General features: G+C 45.4%; 1 long non-coding RNA gene across 2 annotated transcripts; it reads left to right on the forward strand.

The window, feature by feature from the left end:
* Window positions 1–13,357: 13,357 nt before the first annotated feature.
* LOC119368592 lies at window positions 13,358–14,797 on the forward strand. Of its 2 annotated transcripts, none has more exons than XR_005176687.1 (3): window positions 13,358–13,740; window positions 14,024–14,199; window positions 14,567–14,797. It is a non-coding gene; the product is annotated as an uncharacterized LOC119368592 (long non-coding RNA). The 2 variants fall into 2 exon arrangements; XR_005176688.1 differs by having other exon boundaries at window positions 14,024–14,178.
* The last annotated feature ends 6,497 nt before the right edge of the window (window positions 14,798–21,294 follow it).

The raw sequence follows: 21,294 nt of genomic DNA on the forward strand, positions 1-21,294 counted from the left end.
ATGATCTGGAGGCTTATCTGGGAGGACTCGCCAAGAAGCTATTCCTCATGCTTGAAGGTAACCCTTTGTATCTGACAGGCCTTTTAATTTTGGCCTCACCACCAAACTGTTGCCTTAACTTTGGGGTTATGTCTACAGAGTTCTGCCAGAACTTTGAGGAGGAGACTGGTCGACTAGAGACGAGCCTAGATCCCATCAACTGCCATGAACGTGCTCCGACTCGAGTCTCGCGTTGCTGCCGTTGTTGACTATCTTGCAAGGCTGAAGGCTGCGACATCACGCATCGACATGGCGCTCTGGCCAGGAGAAGCACTTCAGAATGACCTTGAGTCCCTGAGGACTCGACTGAGCGAAGTTCCAAGTCGAGTGCAAGAATGGAAGAAGCCTTCTGCCAGGTGTGGTGCCGACGTTGCTCTATCTCTGGTCCGTGTTCACTGCAAGGATGCGCGAGAGGACAAGCTGGCAGCTCTCAAGGTGGCCAATACCAAGAAGCATGACTTCTGATCCTTTATGGAGACCTTCATCGCTGCTGCCACTCAGATCGCAGATGGAATCGACCTGGACGAGTTCGTTGCGCCTTCCAGCCCCCCACGGGAGGGGTAAAACACTTCTATGCTTGATGCTTTAAATTTGCCTCGGAATGCCGAGTGGTTTTTGTAACCGACAAACTTTAACAGGCTTGGTGCCTGAGCACTTCTGGATCCGTAAGACGTTATCTGAACTTAGGTTTGCCATTGAATATGTTTGCTTCTGCCTTCGAACGATCATCATCCTTTGCTTGGAATATATACTAGTGTTTGTGATGCTCTTTTGCAGGTAGGGACGAAGCACAAATTGCAATCGACTTGTACTCGTCATGCTTAGGCGAGCGCTGGGCTGCAGCTAAGCCCCCGAGTGGGAGGTTTGCTCTCCACTCGGTAGGATTTCAGAAACTTAGGCGAGCACCGGGCTGCAGCTAAGCCCCCGAGTGGGAGGCTTGCTCACCACTCGGTAGGATTTTAAAAACTTAGGCGAGCACTGGGCTGCAGCTAAGCCCCCAAGTGGGAGGTTTGCTCACCACTCGGTAGGATTTCAGAAACTTAGGCGAGCACTGGGCTGCAGCTAAGCCCCTGAGTGGGAGGTTTGCTCTCCACTCGGTAGGATTTCAGAAACTTAGGCGAGCACTGGACTGCAGCTAAGCCCCCGAGTGGGAGGTTTGCTCACCACTCGGTAGGATTTTAGAAACTTAGGCGAGCACCGGGCTGCAGCTAAGCCCCCGAGTGGGAGGTTTGCTCACCACTCGGTAGGATTTTAAAAACTTAGGCGAGCACTGGGCTGCAGCTAAGCCCCCGAGTGGGAGGTTTGCTCTCCACTCGGTAGGATTTCCGTGGTGTACCTCCGAAGGAGAAGATAGCAGTCGACCTGCGCTTCGTCCTCCTTGCGGAGCGCACGTTGTATTTGTGGCATAGCTCGGAAGGAGAAGGCAGGAGTCGACCTGCGCCTCGTCCTCCTTGCGGAGCGTACGTTGTATTTGTGGCGTAGCTCGGAAGGAGAAGGCATGAGTCGACCTGCACCTCGTCCTCCTTGCGGAGCGCGCGTTGTATTTGTGGTGTAGCTCGGAAGGAGAAGGCAGGAGTCGACCTGTGCCTCGTCCTCCTTGCGGAGCGCACATTGTATTTTATACTTAGGCGCACACTAGGTTGCAGCTAAGCCCTCGAGTGGAAGGCTGGCTTACCACTCGGTAGGATTTTCAAGAACTTAGGCGAGCGCTGGGCTGCAGCTAAGCCCCCGAGTGGGAGGTTTGCTCTCCACTCGGTAGGATTTTGTTTAAACTTAGGCGAGTACTTGGACTGCAGCTAAGCCTCCGAGTGGAAGGTTGGCTTACCACTCGGTAGGATTTTGTTTAAACTTAGGCGAAACGGATTCGCAGCTAAGCCTCCGAGTGGAAGGCAGGCTTACCACTCGGTAGGATTTTCTTTTACAAACTTAGGTGAAACGGATTCGCAGCTAAGCCACCCGCTGGGGGGCTACTTTATGTGGACAAAAGTAACAACAATCACTGGGAAAATTATAAAAGTCTTGTCTTTGATAAATAAACTACACAAGTACTTTTATTACAACTCATCCGAGTGAATACTTAAGTATAAAAGGGGCGGAGCAGATCCGCATTCCAAGCTCGTGGCTCGTCAATCTGGCGATCGATGTTGTAAAGACGGTATGCTCCGTTGTGGAGAACTTTGGTAACAATGAAGGGGCCTTCCCAAGTAGGGGCGAGTTTGTGTGGCTTCTGTTGGTCCACTCGGAGGACCAAGTCTCCTTCTTGGAAGGCTCGTCTCTTCACATTTCTACGTAGAATCGACGCAAGTCTTGCTGATAGATGGTCGATCGGATCATGGCCATCTCTCTTTCTTCTTCTAGAAGGTCGACTGCATCCTGCCGGGCTTGTTCTGCTTCAGCTTCAGAGTAGAGCTCGACTCGCGGTGCATTGTGAAGCAGGTCACTTGGCAAAACTGCCTCAGCTCCGTAGACCAGAAAGAACGGAGTCCTCCCAGTCGACCGATTTGGAGTAGTCCTCAATCCCCAAAGAACTAATGGAAGTTCATCGACCCACGCGCCTGCTGCGTGCTTGAGGTCGCGCATCAACCGGGGTTTCAGTCCTTTGAGAATTAGGCCGTTTGCCCTTTCTGCTTGTCCATTCGACTGGGGGTGGGCGACTGAAGCGTAGTAGACTCATGTGCCTTGAGAAGCGCAGAAGGCTTTGAATTGATCGGAGTCGAAGTTTGACCCATTATCAGTGATGGTGCTATGCGGAACTCCATATCTGAATATTAATTATCTTATGAAGCTGATGGCAATGCCAGCATCAAGAGTTTTAATGGGCTTGGCTTCGATCCACTTGGTGAACTTGTCGACTGCCACCAGTACATGGGTGAAGCCGCTCCTGCCAGTTCTCAGTGGTCCAACCATATCTAAACCCCAAACAGCTAAAGGCCAGACGATTGGGATGGTCTTCAAGGCTGAGGAGGGTTTGTGTGACATGTTGGAGTAGAACTGACATCCTTCAGACTTGTCAACTATCTCTTTCGCCATTTCATTTGCTCTGGGCCAGTAAAAACCTGCTCGGTATGCTTTAGCCACAATGGTCCAAGAGGACGCATGATGGCCACAGGTCCCCGAGTGGATGTCGTTGAGAATCATTCTACCCTCTTCCGGTGTTATGCATTTCTGGCTGACTCCAGTCGCGCTTTCTCTGTACAACTGTCCCCTCATGACGGTAAAGGCCCTGGATCGACGAACGATCTGCCGAGCCTCTTCTTCATCCTCTGGGAGCTCTTTCCTTAGAATATACGCAATGTAGGGCACTGTCCAGTCGGGAGTGATAACCAGAACTTCCATGATTAAGTCGACCACAGCTGGGACCTCGACTTCAGTCGGATCTGTGGCACTTTTTTGCTGCGGGGCTTATTAAGTGAAAGGATCTTCTTGAACTGACGGCGCGTGAACATGCTCCAAAAATACGCCACTGGGGATGGCTTCTCTTTTGGAACCTATCTTCGCCAAGTCATCAGCTGCTTGATTTTTCAGTCGGGGAACGTGATGGAGCTCTAATCCCTCGAATTTCTTCTCCAGCTTTCTGACTGCATTGCAGTAACCAGTCATGGCTGGTCTTCTGACGTCTCACTCCTTCATTACTTGGTTAACCACTAAATCTGAGTCGCCGTAAACCATGAGGTGACGGACGTCGAGTGAAATGGCCATACGCAACCCATACAAAAGTGCTTCGTATTCTGCTTCGTTGTTGGAAGAATCAAAGTGAATCTAGAGTACATATCTAAGCTTATCTCCTTGGGGGGAAACCAACACTACCCCGGCACCAGAACCATTCAGCATTTTAGAGCCATCAAAGAACATATTCCAGTGCTCCGAGTGAACTTGAGTCGGTAACTGCTGTTCAGTCCATTCGGCGAGGAAATCTGCTATTGCCTGGGACTCGATAGCTTTCTTTGCCTCAAATATGATATCTAGGGGAAGGAGTTCAATCGCCCATTTTGCCACTCGACCAGTCGCATATCTGTTGTGCAGAATCTCTAATAAGGGTCGTCGCTGATGACTGTGATGGTATGGTCAGAGAAGTAGTGAGCAACTTTCTTCGTGGTCATATAAATCCCATATACGAGCTTCTGATAATGAGGGTATCTTTGCTTTGGTGGGGTCAGGACTTCAGAAATGTAATACATTGAGCGCTGAACTTTGAAGGCTTTCCCTTCTTCTTCCCGCTTGACCGTAAGTACTGTACAGACGACTTGTCCTGTGGCTGCAATGTAAAGCAGCAAAGGCTCTTTGCTGATCGGGGCAGCAAGCACCGGCTGGGTGGAAAGCAGGGTTTTCAACTCTGCAAACGCTGCATCAGCTTCAGGAGTCCACTCGAACTTGTCTGACTTCTTCATCAGTCGGTAAAGAGGTAATGCCTTCTCACCGAGACGAGAGATGAATCGACTTAAAGCGGCCAAGCAACCAGTAAGCTTCTGAACATCGTGCACACGCACAGGTCATTCCATCCGGAGTATAGTGCCCACTTTCTCTGGGTTTGCGTCTATTCCTCGTTCAAAAACGAGAAAACCGAGTAACTTTCCACCAGGAACTCCGAATGTGCACTTGGATGGATTAAGCTTGATATCATACCTCCTGAGGTTGGCAAATGTTTCAGCGAGGTCAGTCAGTAGGTTGGAATCTTTCCGTGACTTGACCACAATGTCATCCATGTATGCTTCCACATTCCGACTGATTTGAGTGAGCAAACACTTCTGAATCATCCTCATGAACGTGGCTCCGGCATTCTTGAGGCTGAATGGCATGGTGACATAACAGAAGCACCCGAATGGGGTGATGAAAGACGTTTTGATCTCATCGGGTCCAAACAGACGGATCTGATGGTACCCGGAATAAGTGTCTAAGAAAGACAGTCGCTCACATCCCGCAGTCGAGTCGACTATTTGGTCGATGCGGGGAAGAGGAAAATGATCTTTCGGGCAGGCCCGATTGATATGTTTAAAGTCAATGCACATGCGAAGTGACTTGTCCTTCTTGGGGACCATGACAACATTGGTGAGCCACTCGGAGTGGTAAATCTCTCAGATAAACTCTGCTGCTAAGAGCCGAGCCACCTCTTCGCCAATAGCCTTCCTTTTCTGGACGGCGGACCGTCGCAGATGTTCCTTGATAGGTTTTGCCTTTGAATCGACTCGCAGATGATGCTCAGCCAGCCCCCTGGGTACACCTGGCATGTCAGAAGGTTTCCATGCAAAGATGTCCCAGTTCTCACGGAGGAACTGGATGAGCGCTTCTTCCTATTTGGGGTCGAGTGTTTTGGAGATGTGAGTTGGAGCAGCGTTGGGGTCGGTTGGGTGGATGTGAACTGGTTTTGTCTCACCGGACAACTGAAATGCTGATTCCGTAGCAGGCTTCTTGGCTCGCAACAAATCACTCGGATCTGCTTTCCTCTGGTGTTGCTGCCACTCTTCTGCCACCATCTGAGCATCGGTGATCTTTGAGCCTTTCTGGAAGCACTCTTCTGCCTTCTTGCGATTACCAGTAATAGTGATGACACCTTTAGAGCCAGGCATCTTCAATTTGAGGTACACGTAGCATGGTCGAGCCATAAAACGTGCATAAGATAGCCTGCCCAAAATAGCGTGGTAGGCACTCTGGAAGTCTACAACCTCAAATGTCAGCTTTTCTTTGCGGAAGTTCTTGGAATCACCAAAAACTACATCGAGAGAAATCTGGCCGAGTGATGCGGCCTTCTTGCCAGGAATGACTCCATAGAAACTCATGTTGCTTGTGCTGAGTCTGGGCATCGGAATACCCATCCCTTTCAGCGTCTCAGCGTACAGTATATTCAAACTACTGCCACCATCCATCAACACTTTAGTCAGTCGAGTGCCCTCGATGACTGGGTCGACCACCAGAGCTTGCCTCCCAGGGGTGGCTATGTGCGTCAGGTGATCAGACTGGTCGAATGTGATGGCTGTCTGAGACCACTTCAGATAATTGTGCGTTGCTGGAGCAACCATATTCACCTCTCGGTTTATAACTTTCAGTCGACTTTTGCTCTCAACGTCAGCAAAAATCACCAGAGTAGAATTGACCTGAGGGTATTCCTCGTCACTATCTCCCTTGTCCTCAGCTTTGTCTGACTCCTTTTCCTTATCCTTGGGCTGTTTCCCCTGGAACTGCTGTATCAGAAGTTGACACTGTCGAGTGGTATGCTTCGGGTAAATGAAATTACCCTCTTCATCTTTCTTCATGTGGATGTGACACGGCAAATCCATCACGTCATTTCCCTCTTTATCCTTCACTTTCTTGGGGTTCCAAGGTCCTTTGGGCTTTCCTTTCAACTTTCCTTGAGTCACGGCTAAGGTTTCTCCAGGAGCAGCGGGCTCGGCTTTTCGCTTTTGCTTCTGACTGGAGTTCCCTCCTCCGGTTTCCTGGGCGACTGACTTGTGTTTGCCGCTCCGGAGCCGATCCTCTTCCTCACCATTGGCATATTTGGTGGCTATCTCCATCATTCGACTCAGAGACATGTCTCCGGTTCGAACAAATTTCAGGCTTAGCTCTTTGTACTTTACGCCTTCCTTGAAGGCGCAGACTGCCTGGTGATCAGATACATTCTCCACTGTGTGATGCAACGTGATCCATCTCTGGATGTAATCTCTCAGAGTCTCATTCGACTTCTGCACACAAGATTGCAACTCTGTCAGTCCTGCTGGTCGCTTGCACGTTCCTTCGAATGTTCTGACAAACATTTGGGAGAGGTCCTCCCATGTGTAAATGCTGCTGGGAGTCAACTGATTCAGCCATGCTTTGGCTGACCCTTCCAACATAAGAGGCAGATGCTTCATGGCCACCTCGTCATTTCCGCTGCTGATCTGGACAGCCACTCGGTAGTCTTCAAGCCAAGTATCGGGCTTAGACTCACCGTTGAACTTGCTGACTCCAGTCGCCAACCTGAAGTTGGGAGGAATCACTGCGGCTCGGATGGCTCTGCTGAAACACTCTGGTCCGAAGACATGCACTCGGCTGCTGGTGGGTACATCTCTGTCATTGCCCTCTCTGTGAGCTCTTTTCCGGTCGACCAGATCTTGAACGATGATGGATCTCGCATCAAAGCCTAGTTCCCTTGGGTCGACTGGAATTCTTCGCCCGCCACTGTGCTGGCGTCTATCATCCTACTGTCGAGGCACATAAGATCCACCCCTTGGGGGAGGAGTAGCCACTCGACGTCGATCATTGCGATCGAATCGGTGATCATACTGCTCATGGTTCCTGTACTGATCATGCCGGCCACCACACCCTTCACGCCTTGGGGGCGATCTGGGGCTATGAGCCGACTGGACCGTATTCGCCGCCACGGATCTGCTGTGAATCCTGTTCCGCGACTGCGATACAGCTGAATTCTGATCTCCTGCTGGCCGGAGCAAATCTCTGATCTGCATCAAGCCTCTGCCAGCCTCTGACTGGGAAGGCTGGATTGACTCTGCTATACGGGCTGCAGCTACTAAATTCTGAATCGGAGTTCGGTATACCTGAGTCGGAGGTGGGAAGAGCTGACGTCGACTGGAGTCAGGGACTCGTTGTTGCGCACGCTCGTCGAGTGCTTGCTGAAGGTTCTCTAGTCGAGTGCGCTCAGCCAGGTTGGCCAAGCGCGCGTCCTCCAAGGCGCGAGCCTCAGGGGTTTCTCCAATGATAGGAGTATGAAGGGCATCCATGTTCCGGCGGCGAAGTTCTTCCCTCTGCAGCGAATTAAGGGGCTCGGGAAGGTATTCCTCATGGGGATGCGACGAATCGCCTCCGCCGTTACCTCCCTAAGCGCCAGAAAAGCCGGGGGGACCGTGTGGTCCATTAACCATCAGGACCTCCACCACTGGATCATTGTTGTCGCACTCGGATGCAGTCTCTGCGGAGCCAGTCGACGGGTCGAACAGGCCGTAGAGAGATTCGTCGGGCTCGATTGCCGCGACTTGGGCGGTGGTCGACTAGCGAACCACCGCATGCCTCACCCACCGCTGAAGCCTCGACCGACCGGAGCACTTGCGTCGGCGGGAAGCTGGGACGGAGGATGACACAAAAACTGGTCGATATTGGGTCGACGGTTGCCGCAGGAGGACACCGCGGACGCACGCGCGAAAGTGCGTCGCTCCGTGGACTGGGAGCGCGTCGACATCGAGCGGGGCCTCCTGAAGCCAGGCAGAGTCGTCGGCGATGAATGTGAGCGTGCCGAGACAGATCTCGCGGCCCTCGACCAAAACTCCGCCTGAAACCATGACGAAAGCGATGGGAAAAATTGCAACTTCTCCAATAAATCGCTAAGACACCTGCCCCATGGTGGGCGCCAACTGTCGTGGTTCTAAGTCTGACAGTAGTGTAGGGGGTACTAAAGGAGAGGCAAGATCCTAGCTATGGAATAGTTGAGGAAGTAACAGCCCTACGTCTCGGTGCCCGGAGGCGGTCGACTGGATTATATGCGTGAGAGTTACAGGGGTGCGAACCCTTCTGCCAGTGGAGGGGGTGGCTTATATAGAGGATGCCAAGACCCCAGCCAGCCCACGTAGCGGAGGGTTTAAAGTATATTAAGGCCTGGCGTTACTAGTAACGCCTTACATAAAGTGTCATCATGACCATAAAGACTACTTAATTACAGACCGTTTGGATACAGAGTAGATCTTAACCTCCTAATGGTCGAGTGAGTCTTCATGGTCGAGTGTCTTCAAGTTCGTCGAGTGTCTTCCAGTCCGTCGAGTGGAGTCCCTCTAGGTCGACTGGAAGACGGCTTCTTCTAAAGATGTCCTCGGGGAGGGTACCTTGGACAGGTCCATGACCCTACCCCAGGTACATGACTTCATCATACACCACCGGTCGTGTTGGGCACGATCAGAAGGTTGTCGTTGCCTAGTTGTGCGTGCGACATGACGTCCTCGTCTACCACTACCACCTGGCCACAAGGCCTTGCGAGCGTTTCTCCAGTTTTATCAAGAGCTCCGACTACAAGGTCGCTGCGGTGGACACCACCAACAATCTAAAAGCGCTCAAGGTTTCGGACTTGAAATGCCCGAATCTTTTCAACATCCAGGACCACTACAAGGTCTGGGGCAGCGCCAAGAACAAACTGAACTCCTTGGTTGACCTCGTCTCAGCCATCATCGACCCCTACTACAAGAAGATGAAGGATGAGAGCAAGAAGGACAAGGACACCTGGCACAGTGTTTGGCATAAGAGACTGGATGAAGAACACGTCAAGTACGCGGCCAATGACGCGTACACAAGCTATGATATGTACAGGCGGATCGTTGACATGAAGAAGTGTCTTGTTCATGACTAGCCGAGGGATCGAGCCACAGAGTAGTGGCGAGAGCGTCACAAGAAGTAGATGACTAGACGATCGTTTCTCCTACTTTAGAATGCTTGCACTTGTTTATTGAGGTGTGTGTGAATGATCTGTATAGTCACTTATGTAATTGGATTTTTATTTTAGTTATATATATATACATGTTATTCTTCTATAGACAGAGCAAATCACACAACTTATTGGCAGCAATCGTCTATGTTATTATTGGTCTTCACACACATTTCTGATCACGGACCTGTTTGCCGCGTATCACACACATATTGTTCAGTTGAACCGTTTCCATTGTGTTGCGCAATAAAGGCTGCAAAGAGGGATCTACAGCAACAAGTACAAGAAAACATATGTTAAGTAACACAATGATGTAACAAATGACAAAACGTGTTACAAGTAAAACTGTAGTAACTATCATTTGTGTTGCAAAGACTGATGGTAACACATACTCGGTCCGGTCTAGAACGTGTTACAAGGATATTACAATAGTAACATATAGGTTTATGTTGCTAAGGATGTGTTACGAGATACAATTCTAGTAACACATAATTATGTGTTGGTTCCTAGTGTTACACGTTCTTAAGGGAAAAGTATATAATTTGATTAAGTGCGTTAATAAACATTGTCATCATAATAGACAGCACCCGTACATCACAAGTAATTCAAGTGGAAGAAAAAATGTTACCACTACGAATCGAACCAGGGAGAAATAGCTCAGCAGCAAATGAGCTAACCATCAGGCCAGGTAACCATTATTGTTGAAATGCCACGTTACAGGCTTCTTTACCATTCAGTAGGGCAGTTGGGCTATGCTTTTTTAATCTACTAATGGGCCACTGGCCTAAAAGCTAATCCGACTAAGCAGTTTGGCCCGGCCAAGTGCTGGGCCACGCACCAAATAACGCACCTTCCTCTCGCCCAGCCCACTGCGGGGCCTGGCAACAAACACCGCGCGGGTTTTGGGCCAGCTCTGTGCAGGGTGGCGCATTTTTTTTCTTCGTTCACTCCTTTTTTTCTCTTTGATTTTTTATTTTTCATTTTCTCTTTTTTCCTTCTTACCTTTTTATTCTAAAAGGAATTCAAAATATGTTCGGGAAACTTTGAAAAATCTTCACGAATTAAAAAATGTAAGGAAATTCCGAAAATATTCACTAATATGAAAAATTGTTTGTGAATTTAAACCAATCATATTCAAAAAATATTCACTAATCTGAAAATATTGAACGAAAATTGAAGAAAGTGTTTGTGTATTCAAAAATATTTAGCAAAATCATTTTTTGATGAATTTTAAAAATGTTCGCCTATTGAGAAAAAAATCATGACGTCCAAAAAAATTCATCAATTCAAAAAATAATCATGAAGTTCAAAATTTTATTATGAGTTCTCAAAGTCTTCACTAACTTCAAAAAATGTTATGGAGTTCGAAAAAAAATATTTTTGAAAAATGTTTACGAATTTGAAAATATTGTTAAAAAGTAGAAAAACTTCCTTGTGGGTTCAAGAATCTTTCACGAAAAAATTTCTTAAATGTAAAATATATTTCTGAGTTTGAATTGTTTTTCTCGAATTTCAAAAGATGTTCATACATTCAAAAATAATCATGAAGTTCAAAAAGGTACATTCATAAGATTTAAAACTTTTTAACTAATTTTTTTAAATGTTCGGTAGTTTGAAAAATTCTTGTGATTGAATGTAAAATGTTCATAAATTTAAAAACTGTTTGTGAGTTCAAAACAATTATCACGATTTTCAAAAAAAAATGTTCATGCGTCCAAAAAACAATAGTGAAGTTCAAAAAATATTCATGAGTTTTAAAAGTGTTCACTAATTTCAAAAAATGTTCTGTAGTTTAAAAAATGTCGAGGAGTTCGAAAAGTGTTCACTAATTTCAAAAAAAATTTGTGATTTCTAGAAGAAAAAAATGGTCGATCCAACATTGTTCATGATTTGAAAAAACTTTACTAGTTTTTAAAAGTTTATGAATTTGAAAAAAGAAGAAGATAAAACAGGAGAGATAAAATAAAAACAAGAAAAAGCAGAAGAAGGCAAAATGACAAAAATAGAATAGTCTAATGGGGCGACCCATTCGCATTGGAGCCTCGTATGTGAAAGGGTTCGGCTAAAATGTCCAAATCATGCTCAGCATCACCACACCTTCTCCATAATCCGTCATGGAATCATGGACCAAAGATTACCGCCACTACCCCTCCCACCTACCATCTAAAGGATAACCTTGGCCATTTGTCAATTACTCGTATGATATAAACAACCCGTGTGGACATGCACTATATTCACTTCACTTATATGAAATGAGGGAGGGTGCTAGTGCTCCAAGGTGACTTCGTGAAGCCTAGCATTGTATTCAAAAAGTTGTGTATGACTCACACCAACGTTGAGGAAGAGCATCTAGGATTTGGATTCTGAAAGTTGATTACGATCCGCGGTCTTTTACCAGGCCTCCCTCGACACTTCCCCATTATAGGACTAAGTTACGCTCCAATGAGGCGATGAAACCTATACAAGAAAACATCATGTGTCGATGCTTGTTAGTGTATGACCTTCTCTATAAGGTGAAGTGAAGGTCATACCCCACACTATCTACTCATATTATGTTGCGACTACGTGTGTATCGTTGTTTCTATGTAGAACAATAACAATATGTGTCTCAAATAATATTTGACAATACATAAAATAAATATATTATATGACCTAGTTACAAGCTTAGGCCATATGCACAAGATAGTTGAAAAAAATCAATTGTTTGTGAACGCAAAAATTCCGACTCTAAATTTTCTATGGTTTTCCAAGATTCATTGAAGTGTTTTTGTTTTTTTACTGTAAATATGTAATGTTATAAAACTAGGAGTTCTAATCAAATGTTGCACAAATTATGTCACGTTGGGCCAGCAGTTGCCGGTGACAAAGTATCAATGTGAAAGGTGCTCTGGGAGCCAAGGAGGCAAAATTTACAGTTTCGTATGTGGGGTGTAAAAAAAATTGATCGATTTAACCACGCATTGAATGCCAAGACCTAGCATGTCCCGTCCCCCACTTCGTGTGCCACCCCTCCCAGCATCATTGCCTCGCATTATCACTCTCCTACCCCCCCCCCTGAGGTTCCTGCATCATCACCGCCCCGCAAGTTGCCATCCAGATCCGTCGAAGACAATGAGTCACACTTCTGTCATAGCAGCGCAGCGCAGCCAATCTCCTATTCCTTGTTCTCAATAGATGCGACCTAGATCTCTAGAGATGGCGCACTGGTGATGCGGGTCTTGGTGAGGAAGGCGACATCGGTGGTCTTCATCGAGGCCAAGAACTCATGGGGGTTCATATCTCCATCAAAGCTATGTGTAATGGAATATGGTGAGTCCAAAATCATTTTTTGTGTTTTCCATCTATTGTTGCGTGCCTATTGTTACATAGTTGCAGGCTTTCCATCTTTGTTTTCCTCTTTTGTTGGTGATGTTGGGCTTGTCCCTATTTTGGCGGCGCTCTTCGGAGCAACAATGCAACAACACTAGAAATATAGGGAGTTGGTTACCGCTCCGCCTCCGTTCCCCTGTTCACGACATGGATGTCAAGAGGAGTCCGCCCCAAACAACTAGTCCTAGATGAGTATCTCTGTTCATTGTTCGTTTTTTTATAGAATATATGAATAGGGATGGACATAAAACCGACCAACCAAATAATGAACAAAACCGAATAAACCAAACTTTCAGTTTTTTCACTGTGTACAGGAAATCTCGGTCAGCTGGCCTACTAACTTTTTTTTAGTTAAGCTGGCCTACTAACTGAACCATATTCGGTCGATTCGGCATTTTAACCTGTTAGCGGAAATGGCCAAAATCATCCCAGCCCAAATTATCCCGGCCTCCAGCTCAGTACAAGCCCACCCACGCCCGCAGCCCTGCACCGTACGCACGCAAGACTACAAGACCTAACCGCCTGCCCTACCACCCCGACCCAGCCGCCGCCGCCGCTACTCATCTGAGCGGCTGAGACGCCGCCGGCGCCACTTCTCACTTTATCTTCTCCCCCACCAGGTCACCCACGACGCCGAATCCCGCGGCGGCTGGCATCTCCCGCATCTCCGCCCGCGCCTTCTCACTGACCGTCGCGCCGTCGCTGGACTCGCTGCACGCAAGGAAGGAGAGGACCCGAGGAGGAAATGGACCCGCCGTCGCCCATCCATCCGCCCAGCCCCCACCCACCTTCGATTCTAGCTTCGGGTCTTCCACATCGTCCCAACTGTCCACATCGGCAACTCAGCGGGCGACCGTCGGTCCACCTCGGCATCTCTGCAGCGTCTTCTCAAGTTCGCCACCGCGTCTTCCACGGCAGAAACTGAGCAATCAGTCAACGTAATAAGCCTCCATCTCCCATCAGTCGTCTCGAATTTCGTTTCATTATTTGTTCCCTGTTCTATATGTACATGGTAACTTGGATGCACTGTCTGTATTGTTGGTGAATTTTTGTTTCATTGTTGCTTATTCTCCATAGATGTTCATATGATGTTAGTGGAGAATCAGGGTTCTACTAGTATTTGTTACTGGTATTTTACTGATGTTAATTGTAACTTGTATTTTGGAATTTTTGTTAATTCTTATTGTAACTTGTATTTATAATTATGTTACTGATTTTTAGATGGTTGGACCTGGTGGAGTTGGTGATGTTGAGATGACTGAAGAGGAGCTGCAAAGTTTATGAGAAAGAAGAAAGAAAGAAAAGAGGAGCATGAACAGAACAAGAAGGAAATGGATGAACGACCTAGAAGAAGGCAGATGAAGAAAAGATCACAGGTGTGGTATCAATTTTCGGAGGTACTAGTAGTCTGCAAGCCTGAGCTTAGGCTTCTTGCACTTATGCACAGCTTTGAATCACTTAGTATCAGCTATGGTTGCCAGCTTAGAATGGTCTTTAATGTACAATGAACTGTTTGCAATTTTATTTTCGAAAATGACATGCTCTTAATTAGAGGTGTTACTTATTATGTGCATCTTAATCAATAAGTTGGAGGTTTTATATTTTAGTAAATTGTGTCTGTATTGTTCTTCATTGTTGTACACTTGAACTTGTTATTGTCGTGAGTATGCCAAGAAAAGCATGCTTCTTCCTTCTAGTTTATGATATTTTTCATTTTCACCGCGTTTTCAAAGTTTCAATTGTGTATTTGTGTTGTTCTGACAGGGGATGATATTATAATGATGTGAATGATACAGCCGGTGCCTGAAGTTGTGGTTATAATAGCAACAATCAAATGGAAATATGCGGACTGGACAACTCTGGAAGAGGAAGCTAATATTCCTTTAAAGTTGTGGAAGATATTGATGTATACAAAGTGGATTTGATATGCAAGATGATGTATCTGTAGTACTCTGTTTGATACCGATTACTAAGTTTGAAACTTGTTTATGTAAATATGCGTTCAAATATGATCTGTTGTTAATAGTGCACTTTGTTTTGACTTTCAACATTAATCTTATTATATTGTGCAATATGTCTATGTATGTGCATTTCATCACTGGAATATTCTTATCAATTCTAAGACTACTTCTATCTTTGTCTGAATGAAATGGAGACATGTTTCTTCCTTAATTTCTTATGTGGGAAATTTAAACCTAGCGAATGCAAAATGGTAGCTATGTGCTCTAGCATACTACATTAGGCCTGCTATTTTGTATTATCAAATTGACCACCATTAATATTGTGATATAGTTTACGGAAAAATATGTTACCAAACATGTTACTAGAGCTAAAATAATATGTTACCAAATACGTTACGAGAGTTAGAAAAATGTGTTACTCTGTTGGTACTGTTTCTATGAAAATATGTTACTACCTGTGTTGCTGTTATTATAAAAACGTGTTACTGGTGCATTTAGTAACACAAATGTTGCATGTTACTATAGTGGAAATGTAACACAATTTTTAACGTATTGGAATAAATACCATATGTTACAATGGATACCTCTTAGTAACACGGCCTAACGTAACACATCTCAAAATGTGTTACTATATGGCACAGTAACACGTTTTTGGACATTTAGTAACACAAGTGCATGTTACAAAGCTTTGTCCTCCTGTAGTGACCAGCTTCCCTACCGATAGCTCATCTAACAGAACTCCCATGTTAAGTGTGTTGAGGCTGGAGTAGTCATGAGATGGGTGACCGGATGGGAAGCGGACTCAATATTAACTAGTTGGATGGGCAACTGCAAAGGTTTATTATACACCTTTGTATTATAAACCTTTGTACTGACCCATCCCATCTAGTTAATATCGAGGTCTTTGTTTTGTAATTTTTGACATTTTTTGTTTTCTGAACACATGTCGATTGGCTTGAAGAAGGTCTATCTCGCTACTTTCTGATAATTGTTTATACGCAAGCAACTAGTTTGCATTTTTCAAAGTTTTTTGTATGAAGAGAATCACACACGAACTTACTATAGTAACCGTGTGTGTTATAATTTCTCATCGCAAACAGTTCATCCGAGTGGGCTGCTTGCTGCGTATCTCACACATCTGGTTTACATGAATCGTTTGTGTTCTTTTGGCTGATCGCAAATGCCGCATATCACACACATCTTGTTAAGATGGACCATTTCCATTCTCTTGCCTAACCGAAAACAGTTTGTCTGAGTGAACCGTATGCCGTATATCACACACACCTTGATCTGCCTGACCGTTTTTGTTGCATTCCCTAATAGCACACAGTTCATCGAAGGGAACTATATGTTGTATATCGCACACACATTAACATGGCCGTCCGTTTCTGTTGTTCGTCCTCATCGCAAATAGTTCTTCTAGATCAACCGTATGCCCTGCATCGCACAGGCAACTAAAATTGGAACCGTGTTTGATGCATCGGTCATCGCAAACGTTTTGGAAAATTTTGACGGTTCTCTGACACCACCGTTTGCGATTATTGCATCGCACACAGTTTCTCGAAGGGTCTCTGATCGTAGTGTCGCGTTAGCACCATCCTGCAGTAGTGTGAACTCAACTCACCAGCAATAGGTTCATCATGGTTGGATCTCTTAAAAAGATTAGCAAGTGGATGAGGATCCATATCAAAATAGTTTTAGCAAGCAAACATGCAAGCAAATAGAAGGCACATGGTAACACAAGCAAAGATAGCAAACAAGCAAAAAGGAATACAAAAAGACAAAGGAAAGTAGGGATAATAAAAAAGCAAATCTTTTTGTATTTGTATGAAAATCGTTTTAGAAGTGGGGGAGAGGAAAATGAGAGGCAAATGGCAAATAATGTAATGTAAGAGATGAGAGTTTATGATGGGTACTTGGTAGGCTTGATGTAGACCTCATTCGCAACGGCGCTAGAAATTCTTCCTGCTACTTCTTGAGCTTGCGTTGGTTTTTCCCTTGAAGAGGAAAGGATGATGCAGCAAAGTAGAGATAAGTATTTCCCTCGGTTAGAGAACCAAGGTATCAATCCAATAGGAGGTACAAGCAAGTCCCCAATCTATGCACCTGCACAAACAATCAAACACTTGCACCCAACGCAATAAAGGGGTTGTCAATCCCTTCAGTTCAATTGCAACGGTGAGATCTGATAGAGATAGATGAAACAAAAAGATAACTAAATATTTTTGGGTTTTTTGGTTTATATATCTGTAAATAAATTATTCCAAAATAGTAGACCGGAAAGCAAATATGATGGAAAATAGACCCGACAGCATAGGTTTCACTGAAGGCTTCTCTCATGAAGGCGAATAATACGGCGGGTGAACAAATTACCGTCGAGCAATTGATAGAAAAGCGTAAAGTTATGATGATATCCAAGGCAATGATTATGCATATAGGCATCACGTCCATGTCAAGTAGACCGACTCCTGCCTGCATCTACTACTATTACTCCACACATCGGCCGCTATCCCGCATGCATCTAGAATATTAAGTTCATAACGAACGTAGTAATGCCTTAAGTAAGATGACATGATGTAGAGGAATTAACTCAACCAATATGATGAAAACCTCATATTTTTATCCTCCATGGCAACAATTTAATTCGTGTCTTGCTACCCCTACTTTGCCACTGGGTGAAATCACGCAAGATTGAACCCAAGGCTAAGCACCTCTCCCATTACAAGAAAAACCAATCTAGTTGGCCAAACCAAACCAATAATTCAAAGAGAAATACAAAGATATCAAATTACGCATATAAGAATTCAGAGAAGATTCAAATAATATTCATAGATAAGCTGATCATAAATCCACAATTCATCGGATCTCGACAAACACACCGGAAAAGAAGATTACATCGGATAGATCTCCAAGAATATCAAGGAGAACATGGTATTGAGAATCAAAGAGATGGAAGAAGCCATATAGCTACTAGCTATGAACCCCTAGGTCTGAGGTAAACTACTCACGCTTCATCAGAAGGGCAATAGGGTTGATGTAGATGCCCTCCATGATTGAATCCCCCTCCGGCAGAGTACCAGAAAAGGCCTCCAGATGGGATCTAACGAGGTCAGAGACCTGCGGCAGTGGAAAAGTATTTTCGTGGCTCTCTATGAGGGTTCTAGAATATATGTGAATATATAGGACGAAGAGGTAGGTCAGGGGACTCCCGAGGGGGGCACAAGGCAGGGGCGCGCCCTCCACTCTCGTCGCTGCCTTGTAGGTCTTCTGGCTTGGACTCCAAGTCCTTTGAGTGTCTTCTGGTCCAAGAAAATCATCATAAAGTTTTATTCCATTTGGACTCCGTTTGATATTCCTTTTCTATGAAACTCAAAAACAAGGAAAAAACAGAAACTGGCACTGGGCTCTAGGTTAATATGTTAGTCCTAAAAATGATATACAATAGCATATTAATGTATATAAAACATCCAAAACAGATAATATAATAGCATGGAACAATGAAAAATTATAGATACGTTGTAGATCGTATCAATTGGCTAGGTATGAACTTTGGTCATCCATCCAATAGGCAACCTATAGTCGAAACATATGCACAACATATCCACCTAGAACAACCTACCACAGTATCTCCATGCTTAGCAAAATTAAATTCTATGTTATTATTAAGTTATATTGTTAATTTGAAGTCCTACCTTTGTCCTTTGGAAGGCGTCACTTGAGGTTGCACTGCAAGGTGTATATCACAAACTGGCTTGGAGAAAGTCAATTATCCCTACATTCCCCTCAAGTCGTTAAACAAAAAATCGCATGTGTATAGCGAGAAGGCTTAGGATGCTCTCTGTCAACTATAGAATGCTCTTTGGTTGCAAGACTGTACTCTCGTAAAGACAGTCAAGTATCCAACAAGGGTCCTTTTAGGTGAACCAAGTGAATAATAGTGCTTCGATGGTGCCCAATTTTTTCTGATAAGGATTGCTCTTGACTACTTATGTGGCAGAACAATGAAGGCATCGTAGACTGCCCATGAGATGTATGGACCATTTTATATCCACTTCAATATTATCACATATCCCACTTCTACTTCGAGAAGCCAATTCTGCAATAAGATCTAAAGGAGCAAGAAATGTTTGATTGTTGGGATGTAGAACTTGCCCAAGGATCACTAATGTGTGTGTTACTCTACAAGGCAGTATTGATTGATTACTCTTTGATTAACTACCTAATCAACCACAATATGGACAGATTGGACTCAACACATTTGTAGCATCTAGCCAACAATCATCCATAGTAGAATTTGGTCTCCTTTTCCTAATAAGAAATTAACAAGTCTGCAAAATAGCTTAAAATAGCTTAGAAGCCCAAACTGAAACCTTGATTGCCTTTTCTCGCTTGAGCATTGTTGCCAAAGTCACTTTGTCCTCTTGGAATCATTGTGACAGCCTAGGTTGTGGAAGTTAAGCTTTCTCAACGATTGTATCAAAGGTAACTCGACATCCTCCTCCCCTGCCATCATACCCTCTTTTGCGTCAAATTCCCTATGAGAGGTGTCGATAGTACTTATTTACCTAAGAGAGAGGTTCACCGAGATCATATATAGGCTATGGCTAAGAACGCGAGTATTTTCTATCAACTTCTTGGCATTGGAGAGCAACTATGCTTGCTAACTAGTCGGTCAATGTGTGATCTTGTCCAACATCGTACGGATATTCAGATGGAGAAAGGGGCATTGAAATGGGGATGTCAACGTTTTCAAAGAAATATTTATGGCATACTTGGGTATTAATAAGTGGGGAATAACTACAAATGAGGTAAAACTTATGAGCATATCAGATCATAACCTAGGAACTCGTAGTATCTCCCAGGATCGCAAGTAGTCACACTAGGTAGGCACTCGGAGGAAATAAGGATGAAGGTGTAGGGGATCCATTATCCTAACTTATCTTGGAGATTTTCCGTAGTTAGTGACCATAATGGTACAATATAATATTGGAGATTGAATATTTACCAGTGGAGAAGGTGTCACTACATAAGAACCCAGATCCCTATGCCGAAAGGAGAGACCATTCCCATTACTCAACCATGCAAGTTCTAGTTTATAGTTCAAATCTAGCACATGCATTTCTTTTAAACACATCTGGATATCTGTATACACTAGCAAGACATATCACCACCCCTTCTCTTACCAGGCTCACATACCTACTCGCGCATACTCCATTATATGTAAAAGGTGTTTCCCTATAAGATGGCAAACAAATTAATTATGGCATCATACTAGCCATGATGAAGCCAATAACAAAGTAAAATACAATGGATCAATTATGATCTGTGTACATTGATGCATGTTTTTCATTGTTTGTGAGCCCATCGTTGAAGCATTACCCCAACTCGTGAATTTTCTATCAATTATAGCCAATGTGTTGTAAATTTGCAATCATTAGTAATCTTTTTCGGTTGCATGTGAATCTGGACGAATAACCTTGGCTCGTCCTTCAATTCTGTGTATCCATCTGTTCTAATTTGTCTTTCTGTTTTTTCTGCTTCCAAACTTTACTTTCGACTCTTGCAACTGTTTGTAAACAACTCTTACTCTCAGTTGTACCGATGTAGATAGATAAAAGATGTTTCTATTTTGCATGGTTGTCTGCAAATTCAACAGTGTGATGGAGGTACAAGGTGTAACCAAAGATGACTCAGGTGATATTGCTGCAAATCAGAAAGTGAACATATGTTGGCTGGTCCGTCAACTCACCGCGGCGCCTTGAGGCGCTTGACGTCGACCGCGCCATCCGGAAGCAGTTCCGCTTGAGCCACGCGACGTGGCTATCACTCCGTACCACCCCATCGAGTTCCTCGTCAAGTTCAACCACAAGGCTCATTGTGACGAGGCCCTCGCTACAGGGCGGGTGCGCGCCGGCGGTAGCATCGTTCACATCCGTCCCTGGCGGCCGCTAGAGCGGGCTTTTGGTGCGGATCTCAACTATAGAGTGTGTCTCTGCCTTGAGAATGTGCCGGACTGCCTGGACTCCATTCGTTGTTGAACGCATCATCGGCCGACGCTGCTCCCTCGACCGCCTGGAAGACCACTCCGCGCTCAGGACGAACTCGGAGACGCTCGACCTTTGGGCATGGATGGCGGACCCAAATCTGATCCCGAAGATCATTTGGCTCACTTTCACCACGAGGACGTCCGGCGGTCTGCAAGTGTTCACCAACGAGGCCAGGCCGTCCGGCTGCAAGAGAGGCGCCACCTTCCGCGTGCCGGTCCATCTGGATGCGGTGTAAGACCATGCCAACACCCTGCTGGACTGCTACATCACCGTCAGTCGCGCCGCTTCGTTCAGCCCTCCTTGGTCAAACCTGGTGTGGAACCGGGGCTCTATTGATGGCGTTCCCCCGCCACTCGGGCCGACGCTGGCCGCGCCTACTCCCATCACCTCCCGGGCTGCCGCGCCTCGTCGCCGTGGCCAGGGGTCCGACGACCACCCTCTCCACCAGCCGCGGCGCCGCGACAACAACGACGACTCCGACGAT

This window comes from Triticum dicoccoides, chromosome 2B (genome assembly GCF_002162155.2).
Source record: "Triticum dicoccoides isolate Atlit2015 ecotype Zavitan chromosome 2B, WEW_v2.0, whole genome shotgun sequence".
Classification (NCBI taxonomy): domain Eukaryota; kingdom Viridiplantae; phylum Streptophyta; class Magnoliopsida; order Poales; family Poaceae; genus Triticum; species Triticum dicoccoides.